Genomic DNA, 18,623 nt, shown 5'->3' with positions numbered 1-18,623 from the left:
ACAGGGAATTTACCAGAAGCAAATTGCCTCTATCTGTTACTGTTGTAGTTTGATACTGAGGTCTGTGCAAATATCCATATGAGGGGCAGGGCACTTATTCACTCCACAATACATTAATCTGTGGAAAATGGTAGGGGGGCTGTGCCTGCAGCTCTTGTTTGATCAGATGAGAGAGGTGAGATCATTCTTCCCATTGATCTTCTGTGATGTTTGATCAGCTGTAGATTATGATTTTAAATACATTTGCTGCACAGAAAACTGTCCGATTCTGTTAATTTATTGCCTTGTTTTTGACTGCTACTGAGATATTTATTAATTGACACTGGGAATTTTGCACAAAAAAAGTCCTTTGTCTGTCAATACTAGTTACTGTGGTCATTGTCGACTCCTTCTCTTTGCTGTAGAGGCAGATTTTATTGTGTTTTACATATACTTGTGGAAACTGCAAAGCTGTGGAGTTTTCCATGGTGTGCATTTGACAAGTTTCAATAAGGGAAAAACAGCTATTTGTCGCATTGGTTTTGCAATACAGGAATTTTGTTTTATTCATTCATTGGATGTGGACTTTGCCAGCAAGACTAGAATTTTTATTTTTGTTTTCATTTATGGAATGCGGCCATCACTGGTTAGGCCAGAATTTATTCCCCATTCCTTGAGAAGGTGATAGTAAGCTATCTTCTTGAACCATTGCCATTCTTGAGGTATAGGTCCAGCCACAGTGCTGTTAAGGAGGGAGGTCCAGTGACAGTGAAGGAACAGCAATATATTTCCAAACCAGAATGGTAAGTCACTTGGAGGAGACTCTTCAGGTGGTGGTGTTCCTTGTTCTTGTCCTTCTAGATGTTAGCAGTCAAGAGTTTGGAAGTTGTTGCTTAAGGAAGCTTGGTGAGTTCCTGTAGTGCATCTTGTAGATGGTACACATGGCTGCCATTGGTAATGTTAGATGGATTGAATGTCTGTAGAATGGGTAGCAATTAAATGGGTTGCTTTTTCCTGGATGGTGTCAAGCTTCTTGCATGTTGTTGAAATTGCAATCATTTGGGTATGTAGAGGGTATTCCACTACACTCCTGATTCATTCTTGGGGGATCATGAGATGAGTTACTTGCTGCAGGATCCCTAGACTTTGGTAGGGTCACAGTCTTTATATGGCTAGTCCAGTTCAGTTTCTGATACAAATAGTGGGAATTTCAGCAATGGTCATGCCATTGAATGTCAAGGGGCAATGATTAGATCCTCTTTTGTTTGATAATCATTTCCTGGCCTTTGTGTGGTGCCACTTGCAACCAAAATTACTCGCCACTTGTCATCCCAAGCCTGGATATTGTCAGGTCATCGATCTTTTATCCTTAAAGTCTGCCCTAATCCCATTGTGATCCAGACTATGAGCGCTGACCAATCCTTATCTTTCCTGGCATCCAGCGCAGGCTTCAGGAGCTTCTGCACGCACCAGCTGGCTTGAAAGGGCAAGATACAACCATATTGCCTGTATATTTGACCATGGCTGGTAGTTGGAACAATGCAGTCTTTGATGTGACATGGGCTGTTTGACAACACAGCTTTCCTTGTGTATAATCCATGTGTATAGTAACCTCAGCTATGACTTTCCCTCATTTGTTGTGGGACTATCAATGAAGGGAGATCAAAAAGGTGTCTCAGCAGCATGGGGTCTGTGAAACATGAAAGAGAGTGAGCCTTAGTGAAAGTGACATACCCTGTGAGGGAAATGAGTTCAGAGAGGAGAGGTAATAGCTGTGGCTCATTGAATGAAGAAAGCGTAAGGCCACATTGTGAATGAATTAAGTGCTTTTCTAGTATTTAATGCCTGGACGTGTCCTTGGTCACCATCCACTCTATCATAAAGATAATGACAAGGACCACAGACCACAAGAACCACCAAAAATCCTGTGCTTAAACTGGGAGAAGATTACCTAACTGGGCATCAACCAAAAGGCTACACAATACTGCTTGAATTGATTATGCTGAACTTGTAAACGTTATACTAAGGATCCAAGGGAATTAATGTTCAGCAGACAATTGCAGACAAACCTCCCCAGTTATCAATACTCCCATGAGTGCGTGATGCATTACCCAAAAAAAGCTGAAGATAAATGATACCCATTACTAGCATGCAGGTAATAAACGACCCAAACTGAACATTGGACAGAAACTTTGAGCACAACATTCAACTGATGGCACCTGGAATTCAGCTGTAATCAGCAGCATATATCCAGTACGAAGATTGTATCAAATACAAACACCAAATGGCATGATAGCACGACAAAACAAATACCAAGTTAGAACAATAGCACAACCAGAAAGGCCAAATAACACGATTGTAATCAGATCACAGTTTAAAATGCGAAGAACCCTTAACCAGCAGCATTCTGTGAACGTCCAGCAGCCTCCAGCAGAGATCAGCATAAACTTATGTTGGTGGATAAACAAAACACCAAGATGATTCAGAGATGGTAAATTTATAACTCTCTGTTAAAGCACTTTCGGGAAAAATGTTTTTTTTTACTATAAGGTAAATAATTTGATTCTTTCAAGGTAAACCTTTGGTTAGAAAAAAAGATGTTGTGATTTGATGACATGCAACTTGACATCAAAAGGAAGAAGAACGTTATTGCAAACTGGCCTCCTATTGAGAACTCTGCAGATGACCATGTCGAACAACACATAAGAAACATACGAACATAAGAAATAGGAGCAGGAGTAGGCCATCTAGCCCCTCGAGCCTGCCCTGCCATTCAATAAGATCATGGCTGATCTGTCGTGGCTCAGTTCCACATTCCCGCCCTCTCCCCATAACCCTTGATCCCCTTGCCTATCAAAAACCTATCAACTCGCGTCTTAAAAATATTTAGCGAGGCAGCCTCCACCACTTCAACGGGCAGAGAATTCCAGAGATTCACCACCCTTTGAGTGAAGAAGTTCCTCCTCAACTCCGTTCTAAACCGCCCCCCCTTTATCCTGAGGCTGTGCCCCCTAGTCCTGCTGTCCTTTCTGAGCGGGAAGAGCCTCTCCACCTCTATCCTATCCATCCCATTCAACATCTTATACATCTCAATGAGATCTCCCCTCACTCTTCTAAACTCTAACGAGTACAAGCCTAGTTTATTCAGCCTCTCCTCATAGTTCAACCCCCTCAACTCCGGAACCAGCCTAGTAAACCTCCTCTGCACTCCCTCCAAGGCCAAAATATCCTTGCATAAGTGCAGCGACCAAAACTGCACACAGTACTCCAGCTGCAGCCTCACAAGTGCCCTATACAACCTTGAGAAACTCTGGACCTGGCTGGCTTGGTTTCAGGATGAGCTATTCTGGTCAGGATGACTGTAGGCTATATGATTGGCTGACATGCAACAGTAAAAGAACAGTGAGAGTAGTAAAAGTGGGAGGAGGAGTGTTCTCATCCTGAGAGGGGGAAATCGATTTATGCTCCATGATGTTATTGCTTCTTTTCTAGGGAAATGACTATAGCAATCTTACTAATGCATTCGAGAACATATTGATGGATTGTTGTGATACCATGGAAGTCCTTGTGAATAGTAAAATCCAGAACCATACTGATAGCAGGTACACCTTCCAATAATGGAAACTGTGGCCTATCAAATGCTGCAACGTAGTGGTTTCCATTGGTTACATGTTGGAAATGAGGTCTTCCAAGCACGGTGCAAACTCATATGCTAAGTTTGCTCTGGAATCCTCCATGCTTCTTGACATAGGCTTTCTGGTAGACTTCCCTGAGTCTCAGATATGTTGATACACTGCAATCACCGCAATGATAACCAACACGACAAGTGATTCGAGAGCCACGGAAATGTTGACTCTCAACTGCCCTCTGAACAAGGGCAACTAGGGATGGAAAATAAGTGCTGGCAAGCCAGCAATGCCCATGTCCCACGAACAAATTAATAAAATATTAATTGGGTACAAAACATACAGGTATGCTTGTTCTCCAATTTTTTGCAGCTACCTGCAGTTACATATTACCTTCTTCTGCAAAGTAGACGAAAGTATATCACTGAGTGCCCAGCAATATATTAAGGTGATGTGGTCATTATGTGTTTCATGTTATCATGAATAACTGCCAGTGTTTGTGAACTTTAAGTTGTAGATGTGAAGCTTGCAACAATCCTAAGCACACAAAGATAAGGAAAAGCATATGAATTTTTGGGCTATATACTTATTTATCAAAGTTTTTGATAGGTAGGCGATAGTAGTATAGTGATCAGTGGATGAGGCTCGTGGTGCAGTTGGCAAGATGTGTCATTTGAAGATTTGATTTGATTTGATTTATTTTGTCACATGTATAAACATACAGTGATAAGTATTGTTTCTTGCATGCTATACAGAAAAAGCATACCATTCATAGAGAAGGAAACAAGAGAATGTAGAATGTAGTGTTACAGTCAAAGTTAGGGTGTAGAGAAAGATCAACTTAGTGCAGAGGAAGTCCATTCAAAAGCCTTGATGGCAGCAGGGAAGAAGCTGCTCTTGAATCTGTTGGGTACATGACCTTAGAATTCTGTATCTTTGTCTGGAAGGAAGAAGATGGAAGACAGAATGTCCGGGGTGCGTGGGGTCCTTAATTATGCTGGCTGCTTTGTCAAGGCAGCAGGAAATGTAGACACAATCAATGGATGGGAGATTGGTTTATGTAATGGATTGGGCTCCATTCACAATGTTTTGTTGTTCCTTCTGGTCTTGAGCAGAGCAGGAGCCATACCAAGCTCTGATGCAACAGAAAGAATGCTTTCTATGGTGCATCTGTAAAAGTTGGTGAGAGTCGTAGCTGACATGTCAAATTTCCTTCGTCTTCTGAGAAAGTAGAGGCGTTGGTAGGCTTTCTTAACTATAGTGCCGGCAGTGGGGGACCAGGACAAGTTGTTGATGATCTGGACACCTAAAAACTTGAAGCTCTTGACCCTTTCTACTTCATCTACGTTGATGTAGACAGGGCATGTTCTCCTTTATGCTTCCTGAAGTTGATGACTATCTCCTTCATTTTGTTGACATTGAGCGGGAGATTATTGTTGCTGCACCGGTTCACCAGATTCTCTATCTCATTCCTATACTCTGTCTTGTCATCGTTTGAGATCCAACCCGCTATGGTGTGTCATCAGCAAACTTGAAAATTGAATTGGAAGGGAATTTTCCCACACAGACGTAGGTGTATAAGGAGTATAGTAATAGAGTCTCGTGGGGCACCAGTGTTGACGATGATCATGGATGAAGTGTTTTTGCCTATCCTTATTGATTGTGATCTATGATTTAGGAAGTTCAGGATCCAGTCACAGAGAGAGGTGCCGAGGCCTAGGCTACAGAGTTTGGAGTTGGGTTTTGTGGGAACAATAGTGTTGAAGGCTGAGCTGTAGTCAATAAAAAGGTGTCCTTGTTATCTAGGTGTTCCAGGGTTGAGTGCAAGGCTAGGGAAATGGTGTCTGCTGTACACCTGTTGAGACAGTAGGCAAACTGTAGTGGATCCAGGTAGTAAAGGAGGCTGGAATTGATTTGTGCCATGACTCACCTTTCGAAGCATTTCATAATAACAGATGTCAGAGCCACCGGCCAATAGTTGTTAAGTTGTTTTTCTTAGGTACCAGGATGATGGTCATCTTCTTGAAGCAGATAGCGACCTCACATTGTTGTAAAGAGAGGCTGAAGATGTCTGTGAATACCCCCGCCAGCTGCTCCACGCAGATTCTGAGTGCACATCCAGGTACCCGTCTGGGCCTGTTGCTTTCCATGGGTTGACCTTCAAGAAAGCAGCTCTGACATCTGTAATGGTGACCCTATGTGTAGGTTCACCCAGGGCTTCTAGACGGAGGGCATGTTTTTGCTGATCTCTTACTCAAAACGGGCATAGAATGCACTGAAGTCATCAGAGAGGGGTGCATTGGGGCCAACGATTTTCCATGCCTTTATTTTGTAGCCTGTTATGTCTTGCAGACTTTGCCATAGTCGGCAGCGTCCGTGTGGCTAGCCTGGGACTCTAGTTTGGTCCGGTACTGTCTTTTGGCATCTTTGATGGATCTCCTTAGGTCGTACCTGGCTTCTTTGTGTAGTAAAAAGTCTGACAACACCAGGTTTTAGTCCAACCTATTTATTTGATAATATACTCACAAGCTTGTGAGTATATTATCAAATAAATAGGTTGGACTAAAACCTGATGTTGTCAGACTTTTTACTGTGTTTACGCCAGTCCAACGCCGGCATACCCACATCATGACTTCATTGTATAGGTCAGAGTCGCCTGACTTGAACACTTTAGACCTGGACTTCAGCAAGCTGTGGATATCCCTGTTCATCCATGGTTTCCGGATGGGAAACACACGGATTTGCTTCTTTGGCACACAGTCTTTTATACACTTACTAATGAAGTCAGTTACTGTAGGGGCGTACTTGTTAAGGCTGGTTGTTGAGTTTTTAAACGCAGTCCCATAAGAGATCATCCGATTCCTCAGACCAACACTGCATGACTTTTTTTGATGGATTTTCCGGCTTCAGTTTTTGCTTGTAAGCCAAGAGCAGGAGCACAGCCTTGTGGCCTGACTTGCCAAAGTGTGGGTGGGAGATAGAGAGGTCGGCATGTTTGATATTTGTGTAGCATGGTCTAGGATGTTTGGGCCTCTGGTGGAGCAGGAGAAGTGTGGGTGGTAATTTGGTAATACACTCTTGAGCTTGGCCTGATTGAAGTCCCTGGCCATGATGAACAAGGCCTCGGGATGTTTTGCCTCAAGGCTATTCGTGGTGGTGTATATTTCATCCTGCGCGATCTTCACGTCCACATGGGGAGGGATGTAAACTGCCATCAGGATAACGGAGGTGAACTCCCATGTAAGATAGTTGGGGTGGCATTTTAGCATCAGGTCTGGGAAGCAGAAAGTTGCTAGTGTTGCTATATCTAGGCACCATGAGGTGTTGATTAGGAAGCAGGCTATGCCTCCCCTAGCCTTGCCTGAGGCCGCTGTATGGTCCATTCGATGGATTGAGAAGCCCTCTGGTCATAGAGCACTGTCTAGTGAAGCTGGGGTGAGCCATGTCTCCGTGAAACAGAGTACACAGTAGTTATCAGTCATCCCTCACCTCAATAACTCATGTAAATTCATTAAACTGCTTGCTCAACAGCATCCAAGTTATTGGAGCAACACTCTTGCAGTGACTTCAATGGCTACATTTTCCCATTGCCTCCTGAGCATGTGTCCAGAAAGTCTTCTGTTCTTCCTGAAGAAACAGGGGCATGATTCTCCCAAAAGCACTGAATTGGTGGGAAAAGTGTTTGAGATCCCGACTGTCCTGTCAGTTCAACTTCTCACCTGAATCTCCCCACTCTGTGCACTGCACACGTCCCAATTGTGAATCTCATTAAAAAACCCGGGGGGGGGGTCGTGGAATGGGGTCTATTCTCACAGAATCTGACAGTTCTGGAATTGTGTACATGCTCAGTGGCCCCGATCTGTCAGATTCCTTGTTTGTTGGACAGCTCGATCTCTGGCCAGCCCAGGACCACTATCTGGTAATAGGTGGATACAAACGAATGGTCCAGTTGTGTGCGTGGGCGGCGCAGGCTTGGAGGGCCAACGTGCTGTACTGTTCTTTGTTCTTTATCGTGGTGCCCATCCAGTAACCGCCCCCCCGTCGCTGCCCCCATGACAATTCCGGGGCCAGCCCTAACCGCGATCCCCCCCCCCCCCCCCCCCCCACCCCGGAGTACCCTGATATCCAGCCCACCCCATCTCCCCACAGCAGTGGTGATTCCCTCACCTCGGCAGTCCCCCGCCACCAATGACCACCCCTGGGATGCAGGCTCCCCCTCTCCCCTCAGCCCGCCCCAATCACTGCCCTCCCTCCATTCCAGACCGATCCCAATGCAGAGTGGCAGTGGGACCTCCCATCCCCACCAGTTGCCCCTAGGACCTGCCCACAGTAGACCCTGCCTGATGCCCAGTGGGCAGTGCCAAGGTGCTCCCTGGGCATGGGCATTTTGCTCTGTGGTCAGTAGCAGGGGAACGCACGCTGGCACTGCCAGGGTGCCCATGCCCGGGGGGGGGTGGGTACCACCTCCTCACTGCCTGATCCCCTGGGAAAACCTGATTGCCTCCCCTTTCATTCCGGCAGGGTCTCCCGCTAGTTTCCTGTATGTGGGGAGCTGCTTTAATCCCCGGCAGAATGAGCTACTCCTGGTGGGTTGGGAGATTCAATCAGAACCCGATAATTACATTCAAAAAACATTTTGAACATATGTTAAAAGATTTCAAATTACTGACCTGCCTTCCCACTGGTTTCCAGCGTGATCTGGCCTGCGGCTGTTCGCCGGCTCTGGGAGATGCGCATGTGTTCCTGGTGCATGCACAAATCCCGAAACAAGGTCAGTGACGCATCTCCCACCCCGACCTGCCAGTGAAGTTATGGGTGAGGATGGGAGAATCATGGCCAGGGTGTCTCTCATCTTTCCACCAAGATTTCCACTATGTCGTTGGAAAAGTGTGAAGCTCACTCTCCCGTGTTTTCAGCCATTGCTTAAAATATCACAGCCTGGCTTGCCTTTTATCAAAGCTCGTGCTACATCATGGAGGCACAGTGCAGTGAGGAGCAGGCTCTTCAACTAGTGCAATCTACTCACAATTCCAGGCCTGTTGCTGATGTGTACAGACAATGAATAATGCGGCTAGCACTGGCTACGTGCAGAAATGGCCAGAATTTTACATTCCCCCCTCCCCCCAACCCCCATCCCCCCCCCCAACCAACCCCCAACTCCCCCCCCCCAACCAACCCCCAACTCTGCCCCCCCCAACCAACCCCCAACTCCCCAAACCCTCAGACGTGTTTGGAGGCAGGGTGGGGAGCATAAAATTGCAAGGATGAGATTGCCTCTGGCATGGACCTATCAACAGATTCAAAAACAGTTTCTTCCCTGCTGCCATCACACTTTTGAATGGTCCTATCACACATTAAGCTGATCTTTCTCTTCACCCTATTGGTAACGGCAATACTATATTCTGCATCCTATCCTTTCCTTCTCCCCTATGTATTTTATGAGTTGTAAGATTTGCCTGTGTAGCACACAAGAAACCTTTCACTGAATTTCAATACATGTGACAATAATAAATCAAATCAAATCCCACCGAACTTGTTGGGGCAGACAGGGCATCAGGTAAAAGCCCTAATTAAGAACCTTAAGTGGCCACTTAAGGGGCTTCTTCACACCCAGCCTCAATCCTTAGGTTGATGGGTGGATGATGGAATGGGGGGATCCCAAAATTGAACAAAGTTTGTTCTCGGGTGGGAGATGTGGAGTGGGGGAGGGCAGTGCCTCCTTTAGAAGCCCCTTCTAACTGGTTGGGGTGGGGGGGGGGGAAGGGTCCTCCCTCTAAGGTAAAACTGATTGACCAACAGTTTCCAGGGATAGTTTTCCTTTGGGTTAGTAAATTTGCAGATAACACTAAACTCAGTGAAGTTGTGGACATTGTGAAAGGATTTTGCAGGTTACAAAGGGACGTAGATAAGCTGCAGAGCTGGACTGAGAGGTGGCAAATCGAGTTTAATGCGGAAAAGTGTGAGGTGATTCACTTTGGAAGGAGTAACAGGAATACAGAGTACTGGGCTAATGGTAAGATACTTGGAAGTGTGGGTGAGCAGAGAGATCTCGGTGTCCATGTGCATTGATCCCTAAGATTTAGCATCCAGGTTGATAGGGTTGTTAAGAAGGTGTACAGTGTGTTAGCTTTTATTGGTAGGGAGATTGCACTTCGGAGCCGTGATGTCATGTTGCAGCTGTACAAAACTCTGGTGTGGCCGCACTTGGAGTATTACGTATAGTTCTGATCACCGCATTATAGGAAGGATGTGGAAGCATTGGAAAGGACGCAGAGGAGATTTACCAGGATGTTGCCTGGTATGGTGGGAAGGTCTTATGAGGAAAGGCTGAGTGATTTGAGGCTGTTTTCATTAGTGAGAAGAAGGTTGAGAGGCGACTTAATAGAGGCATACAAGATGATCAGTGGATTAGTTAGCGTGGACAGTGTGAACTTTTTCCTCGGATGGTGATGGCTAGTACGAGGAGACATAGCTTTAAATTGAGGGGTGATAGATATAGGACAGATGTCAGAGGTAAGTTCTTTACTCAGAGAGTAGTAATGCCCAGCCTGCAATAGTAGTGAACTCGTCAACATTAAGAGCATTTAAAAGATTGTTGGATAAGCATATAGATGATATTGGAATAGTGTAGGTTACATGGGCTTTAGAATTGCGCGGAGGGTGTGGAGGGTCTACAGAAGGATCTAGATAGGCTGGGCGAATGGGCCAGGAACTGGCAAATGGAATTTAATGTTGGCAAGTGCGAGGTGGTCCACTTTGGTAGGAATAATGGTAGGAAGGATTATTACTTACGTGGCGAAAAACTGCAGCAGGCGACGGTGCAGAAGGACCTCGGGGTCCTTGTGCATGAGTCGCAAAAACCCAGCTTGCAGGTGCAGCAGGTGGCCAGGAAGGTGAATGGGATGCTGGCCTTCATAGCGAGGGGGATTGAATATAAAAGTAAGGAGGTCTTTGAGCTATGAGGAGAGGCTGAATAAACTAGGCTTGTACTCGTTAGAGTTTAGAAGAATGAGGGGAGATCTCATTGAGACGTATAAGATGATGAATGGGATGGATAGGATAGAGGTGGAGAGACTCTTCCCGCTCAAAAAAGACAGTAGGACTAGGGGGCACAGCCTCAAGATAAAGGGGGGGCGGTTTAGAACAGAGTTGAGGAAGAACTTCTTCACTCAAAGGGTGGTGAATCTCTGGAATTCTCTGTCCGTTGAAGTGGTAGAGGCTACCTCGCTAAATATTTTTAAGACGCGGGTTGATGGGTTTTTGATAAGAGACGGGATTAAGGGTTATGGGGAGAGGGCGGGAATGTGGAACTGAGCCACGACAGATCAGCCATGATCTTATTGAATGGCGGGGCAGGCTCGAAGGGCTAGATGGCCTACTCCTGCTCCTATGTCTTATGTTCTTATGTTCTTATGATTCTTTTCACAGGTCGGTGCAACATCGAGGGCTGAAGAGTCTGTACTGCGCTGTAATGTTCTATGTTCTATGTTCAGTCACTGATAGGAAGTCCCATCTTCTGTTAATGCTCATTAGATCATGAAATGCCATTGGGCCTGCTGAATTCATTAATTCTGGTTAGTGTAAAAAGGCATACAGCTCCAATTTAACATATTGCTAACAATGCTATGAATGGGCGCTGGTTTAATTGCATACAATTATCTCCCTGCCCATTTGCTAGAGCGGTGTTCACCAATATTTGGTCACTATCACTTTACAGTGCAAATGCAAGACTTCCGTAAAAGGAACAAGTTTCAATATCAGCTGCCATGTTTCCTCTTTTAAAAGAGAAATTATTTTATTTCAGAAGTACTTCATTTAACATACCTGGAGACATCTTGAGATCATGAAAGGCATTATGTAAATGCAAGTCTTTCATTTTGGTCTAAGCTTCAATTGATCTCACTTCAAAATTTTTTTTGTGTTAATAGTACAAGTATTGTGGGATTGTATGAAGTTTAAAGTCCCCACAATTACAAGAAAATATCTGTCCTTGCTTTTTTGCAAAATATTCCCTCCAAAGTACTCCATCTTGATATCCTCATTGTGTAGTAATGTCGCCATTATTCATAAATCACAATTCCCAAATACAAGGAATAAAATGTCCTTAATTTATTGTTAAACACTGTGGTTTAACACTCTAGTCTCTGGCCAAATTCTCCATCTTGTTAGCCCATTGTAATCCAACATAAAACATGTAAAACCTTGGGAGTGAAATCAACACTGAACTGATTAAAACAAGAGGCAAAACAGCTTGAAATTTAAATTGTTTTTTCAGCATGAAAGATTCTATTGGGGATTAGTATCTACTCATTAACCAATCAAATCTGTTGGCTTTTGCTCTGCACTAATTTACTGTAAAATGATATCTGAATGTCTGGGGATCAAGAATTCTATCATTTAGAAACTTAGACACAAACATATCTGACAGTGCATTTAAACCATTTGCTATCACTTCCATCCAGCCGAGGGATGTAGCAGTGTGGCTGAGGCTCTCCTGACCCCAGAAAACAGAAACGAGGACACTGACAGCACCATCAACGTCCAAGGCGGAGACCGGCCTGCAACTCCAGCACCACCCGAGGGCTACACGACACCGATGGTGTCACTCAGTCGCGGTCGGGGAGCTGAGGCAGGGTCGGACTGCTACCTCAGCCCTGCTGCAGCATTTCGTCAGCGCCATAGGCATGCGGCCCCTGGAGCACGCTGACTGAAAGAGATGTAAGAACTGTCAAATCTTTTAAATTTTAAAAACATCTTTAAAGTTTGCTCCTATAAATGTGCGCAGCATTAAAGAGGGTTTGAGTCGCGCGGCCAACTTGTCCTACCTGGCCAATGTCAAGGATGACCTGCTGTTCCTGCAGGAGTGTGGGATACCCTCACCTCAGCAGCAACAGGCGTTGGTCAAGTGTGTGGTCCCACGGACCGTCCATCTGGTCAGGTGGGAACGACTGCCGTTCCTCCGGCCTAGGCATTCTGCTGAGAGGAAGCAACATCACCATCTCCAAAGTTAAGGGGGTGGTGGGAGGACACCTCCTTGTAGCAGACGTCACCTACAAGAACTGCCCTCTCAGGCTGATTAACGTGTACGCCCGTGCCGTCAAGACCGAGCGGTTCGCAGTTTTTGAACCGCTGCCACTGCTGCTCACCACCTCCAGGCCAACCATTCTGGGTGGGGATTTCAACTGCATTATAGACAAAGCTGGACGTTACGTCCACAGCCTTGCTGGAAACAGTCAAAGATGCCAAGCTGCTTGACACCTTCAGCAACCCAGCAGATGGGATACAGCGTAGATACACATGGTCGCAGTCAGGCGGGTCTGTCCTCTCCAGGATCGAACATAAGAACATAAGAAATAGGAGCAGGAGTAGGCCATCCAGCCCTTCAAGCCTGCCCCGCCATTCAATAAGATCATGGCTGATCTGAAGTGGCTCAGTTCCACTTTCCTGCTTTCTCCCCATAACCCTTAATTCCCTTGCCTACCAAAAACCTGTCTATCCGTGTCTTAAATATATTTAGCGAGGTAGCCTCCACCACTTCAATGGGCAGAGAATTCCAGAGATTCACCACCCTTTGAGTGCAGAAGTTCCTCCTCAACTCCGATGTAAACTGCCCCCCCCTTATCTTGAGGCTGTGCCCTCTAGACCTGCTGTCCTTTCTGAGCGGGAAGAATCTCTCTACCTCTACCCTATCCATCCCCTTCATTATCTTACTTCATGTTTGTATCCTGTGTGTTCACGGTCAGGTCCACCGACGTCATGCCCATGTCTTTTTCTGACCACTGCCTGTCAGCTGGAGGAAAACCAGAAAGTGGCCAGGGAGTCCTGGAAGCTAAATGCAGAACTTTGACCCCAGAGAACCTCGAGAAACTCAAAAGCGTTTAACACAATTGGAGAACCGTGAAACTCTTCTTTGAGTCTCCATCGCTCTGGTAGGAAACCATCAAGGACAACATCAAGAGGTTCTTCATCCACAAAGGGGTTCAGAAGGCCAGGGAGAGATGGGGGGAAATGTCCCGGTTCCAGAAAAGCATGCAGGAGCTACTCCAACTGCAATCGATGGGGGTTGACGGCAAGGAGGATCTCCGGGAGGTGAAGAACCAGCAAGCGTCGTTCTTTGCCTTGGAGGCCTCCAAGGTTATCTTCGGATCCAGGGTCCGCTCCATGGAGCAGGATGAAACGTGCTCGCGTTTCTTCTTCCAGAAGGTCTACAGAGAAATCTCTGTGATTAGCAGCCTGAAGGAAGAAGATGGCTCTATAAGGTCATCGCAATCTGACATTCTAAGGATCTGCAAATCCTTCTATTCTGGATTGTATGACCTGAAGCCAATAGACAGCACGGCCTCCCAATCCTTCTTGTCATCTTTCATGCAAGTCTTGGGCGATGGCGAGCGGGAGAGCCTGGACAGACCGGTACCTCTGGATGAGCTAACAAAGGCCATCGACTCCTTTCAGAAGGGTAAAACTCCCAGAAGCGACGGCTTACCGGCTGAGTTTTACTCGGTGTTGTGGGCCCAGAACTCCTGGAAGTATACGAGAGTATGCTTCTGGAAGGCAACACGTCAGAATCCATGAGGAAAGACATCATTACCCTCATCTACAAGCAGAAGGGGGAAAGGGAAGAAATTAGAAATTGGTGACCCATTTCACTATTGAACGTGGATTATAAAATTCTGGCCAAGGTCATCGCCAACCAGGTCAAGTCTGCTCTGGGGTCAGTGATCCATCTCGATCAAACATGTGCTGTATCCAGCAGGAAGATCCCTGATAGCCTTGCACTTCTCAGGGATACGATCACCTATGTGCAGGACAGGCTAGATAGATGAGACAGGCTGTCTCATCAGCCTAGACCAGGAGAAGGCATTTGACAGAATATCACACAGCTACATGATGGATGTGCTCTTCAAAATGGACTTTGGGGAGGGAATCCACAATTGGATCCAACTGTTCTACATAGGCATCAGTAGCGCAGTTTCAATCAATGGTTGGGAATCAGATAGGATCCAGATCAGGTCTGGAGTTAGGCAGGGCTGCCCTCTCTCATCCATCCTTTTTGTGCGTTGCATTGAACTCTTTGCTGAGGCCCTCAGAAGCGATCCAAGCATCAAAGGGGTGACAATCCCACGCAGGTCAAAGCCTCCCTGTACATGGATGAGTTTAGAAGAATGAGGGGAGATCTCATTGAGACGTATAAGATGATGAATGGGATGGATAGGATAGAGGTGGAGAGACTCTTCCCGCTCAGAAAGGACAGTAGGACTAGGGGGCACAGCCTCAAGATAAAGGGGGGGCGGTTTAGAACGGAGTTGAGGAGGAACTTCTTCACTGAAAGGGTGGTGAATCTCTGGAATTCTCTGCCCATTGAAGTGGTGGAGGCTACCTCGCTAAATATTTTTAAGACGCGGGTTGATGGGTTTTTGATAAGAGACGGGATTAAGGGTTATGGGGAGAGGGCGGGAATGTGGAACTGAGCCACGACAGATCAGCCATGATCTTATTGAATGGCGGGGCAGGCTCGAAGGGCTAGATGGCCTACTCCTGCTCCTATTTCTTATGTTCTTATGTTATGTTCTTATGTTCTGCTTGGACCCCTCATCTGTTCGCAGGCTCCTCCAGGTCTGTGAGCAGTTCGAGCTGGCCTCGGGAGCCAAAGTCAACCGGGGTAAGAGCGAGGCCACGTTCTTTGGGAAGTGGGCTGACACACCCTTTGTCCTCATCACCATCAGGGCAGACTACCTGAAGGTGCTGGGGATATGGTGTGGAGCGCCAAAAACTGGGAAGACCGCATCGCCAAAGCAAGGCAAAAATTGGGCTTGTGGGAGCAACACTCCCTCTCTATCACCGGAAACAAACCTGGTGATCCAGTGTGAGGTGCTGTCCGTGTTGTTGTACGTGGTGCAGGTATGGCCTATCCCCAAATCCTGCGCTGCAGCAGTGACCCAGGCCATATTCAAATTTATCTCGAGATCAAAGATGGATTGTGTCCGGAGGGAAGCGATGCACAAATCTCCAGATAAAGGAGGGAAAAACATTCCCAATGCCGCTCCCATCCTGGTGGCCACCTTTTTGTGTGGCTGCGTCAAGCTGTATTTAGATCCTCGGTACACTAACAGCAAGTGCAGCAGGCGACGGTGCAGAGGGACCTCGGGGTCCTTGTGCATGAGTCGCAAAAACCCAGCCTGCAGGTGCAGCAGGTGGTCAGGAAGGCGAATGGGATGCTGGCCTTCATAGCGAGGGGGATTGAATATAAAAGTAGGGAGGTCTTGCTGCAGCTGTATAGGGCATTGGTGAGGCCGCAGCTGGAGTACTGTGTGCAGTTTTGGTCGCCGCACTTACACAAGGATATTTTGGCCTTGCAGGGAGTGCAGAGGAGGTTTACTAGGCTGATACCGGAGTTGAGGGGGTTGAGCTATGAGGAGAGGCTGAATAAACTAGGCTTGTACTCGTTAGAGTTTAGAAGAATGAGGGGAGATCTCATTGAGATGTATAAGATGATGAATGGGATGGATAGGATAGAGGTGGAGAGACCCTTCCTGCTCAGAAAGGACAGTAGGACTAGGGGGCACAGCCTCAAGATAAAGATTAGAACGAAGTTGAGGAGGAACTTCGTCACTCAAAGGGTGGTGAATCTCTGGAATTCTCTGCCCGTTGAGGTGGTGGAGGCTGCCTCGCTAAATATTTTTAAGACACGGGTTGATAGGTTTTTGATAAGCGAGGGGATTAAGGGTTATGGGGAGAGGGCGGGAATGTGGAACTGAGCCACGACAGATCAGCCATGATCTTATTGAATGGGGGGGCAGGCTCGAAGGGCTAGATGGCCTACTCCTGCTCCTATTTCTTATGTTCTTTATGTTCTTAAGTGCCACTGCTTTTTGAGGTTCTACCTGTCCCAAGTGTTGCGGAGGATGGGTCTGGCCATACTGCCCTGGAATGCTCCAAGTAGTTGGACCGTACCGCAATACCTGTCCTTCATGGAGAAATTTTTCCGCAAACACACCTTTGACCACATGGCAATCAAGCAGTGATCAGAACACAATGTCCTTGAGATTCTGAGAGAAAAGGAGATAGTGGATCCTGTAGGATGGTTCCCTGACCAGACTGTCAGTATTATCTGGCAGGATGCCTCATCACCAGAAACACTAAGACCTGGCTTGGCTGATGGTGAGAAGGGCACTCCCCGTCAGATCCTTTATGAATGTTTGAGGTCTCAACATTACTGCACAGTGCCCACGAAGCGCTTGCGGGGGTGATGAGACGGTTGCACACTTCCTTATGGAATGTGTCTTTGCAAGGAAGGTCTGGAGTGAGATGCTGTGATGTTGGCCGAGGTTCGTCCCAAGCAGCTCGGTGACGCAGGACTCTACGGGCTGTTTCCGGGGACGCACACCGAGACAAATATCAAATGTTGCTGGAGGATCATCAACTCGGTGAAGGATGCACTTTGGTCCACCCGAAACTTGCTGGCCTTCCAGTTGAAAGACTTGTCCTCGATCGAGTGTTGCGGACTGGCACATTCCTAGGTCCAGGACTACGTGCTGAGGGATGCGTTCAAGATTGGGGCAGCCGCCGCAAAGGCACAACGGGGAGAGGCCACACTGTAAAGCCTTTCAACTGAGGCAGACCAAGGGCCTGGGAACTGCAGAATACCCTCGGCCTGCGTAACTGTGTACTTAACGGAAAAATAACAGCACACAGTAAAATCTGATGTCTGTATATAGTTTTAAGTTTTGAAACAAAATGAATGCCATGTCGTGTAAATAAGCATCGTGTAGTACTGTAAAAATGACTTTTTTTGCACTGTTTGTAATTATTGGATATGTTGTTTTGCAATGGTTGATTTGAGAGTTTTTTTATGAATAAAGTACATTTTTGAAATTAAAAAAAAGATTGCTGTTGCTTCTCAGCCTTTTGGCTAAGATCAAGTGTAGTATCGACATGCTGTACTTGGTTGAAGTCATTAAGTTACATTTTAGCTTCATTTAAAGCAATTTTTAAAAGCGGCAGCTCGGCTTTTGGCTAAGATGCAAATGAGATCAAGCATTGGAGGAGGTGCAATTCCTACTCTAATCAGCCTGGATCATGTAGATCAAGCCCAAGACAGGAGGTGAGAGCCCTGGCTTGTCACCTTGGATCGGGAATGTCTCAGCTTGTTGAGACTCTGCATTGGACCTGATTTGATTGAATTGGATTAAAAAAAATTGCTTTCTTGCCAACACCATTCCCAATTCCCCCTCGCCTCCACATCAAAGCAAGAGTTTTTATCTAAGTTTTCATCAACCTGCATAGCAATTAAAATTAATCTATTCAAATAACTAAAGTCTCATTGGAAACCACAGAGCCTGCTAACCGGCGATCATTGCCATAAATGATTGGTGCCAAAATTAATTATGTAACGAAGAGGTTTTTCACCTGCATCATCTTTCCGCCTGTCATGTCACCTACTTAATACTGAATTAATCTTCATCAAAGCTATACATATACAACCATTAGTAGAAACTTCTACTACAGTCACATGAAGAATGCTGAGCTATTTTGTAAAAAGGGCATGTACATGTAAGTGTAAAGGAGATGTGAAAATACTGATGGCTGTATAACTTTGATAAAGACTGACTTGGTGTTAATTCGCTACAGCAAAATAATGGAGAACATGCAAGGGATTGGGACTAATTTCAATGAGTTGGTGCAAGCACAATGGGCCAAATGCCTTCCTTCTGATATTTGACAATTCTATGATTCAATGTGGCATGCTGGGAAAATTCAAATATTTGCAAGTTCATTTGCTGATAAACATTATTTAAAAGGAACGCATTAGAAATCCTTGCATTTCCATCGGCGCATGGGACAGAGAACAGAGCTAACTTTTCAAGTTTAGATGACTCTTCGTCAGAGCTGAAGACCACAGAAAATAGAGTGGAATTTATACTGTGTTGGTGAGGATGGGAGGGCGATTGATAAACATACTATAAACGAAAAGGGAATGTAAAAGGTGGTGATCATGCTAACAAAAGGTGCTGATAGCAG

The 18,623-nt window shown here is 46.0% G+C and overlaps 1 pseudogene; it reads left to right on the top strand.

Annotated features, from left to right (window-relative positions):
- The first annotated feature begins 17,494 nt into the window (after window positions 1-17,494).
- Window positions 17,495-17,675, top strand: LOC145343629 (U2 spliceosomal RNA; annotated as a pseudogene).
- Window positions 17,676-18,623: the final 948 nt, after the last annotated feature.

Source organism: Carcharhinus amblyrhynchos, chromosome 5 (genome assembly GCF_965287045.1).
Source record: "Carcharhinus amblyrhynchos chromosome 5, sCarAmb.v2.hapA, whole genome shotgun sequence".
NCBI classification, from domain to species: domain Eukaryota; kingdom Metazoa; phylum Chordata; class Chondrichthyes; order Carcharhiniformes; family Carcharhinidae; genus Carcharhinus; species Carcharhinus amblyrhynchos.
The sequence above is the reverse complement of the archived record's forward strand: the minus strand, read 5'-3'. Positions and strand labels throughout refer to the sequence as shown.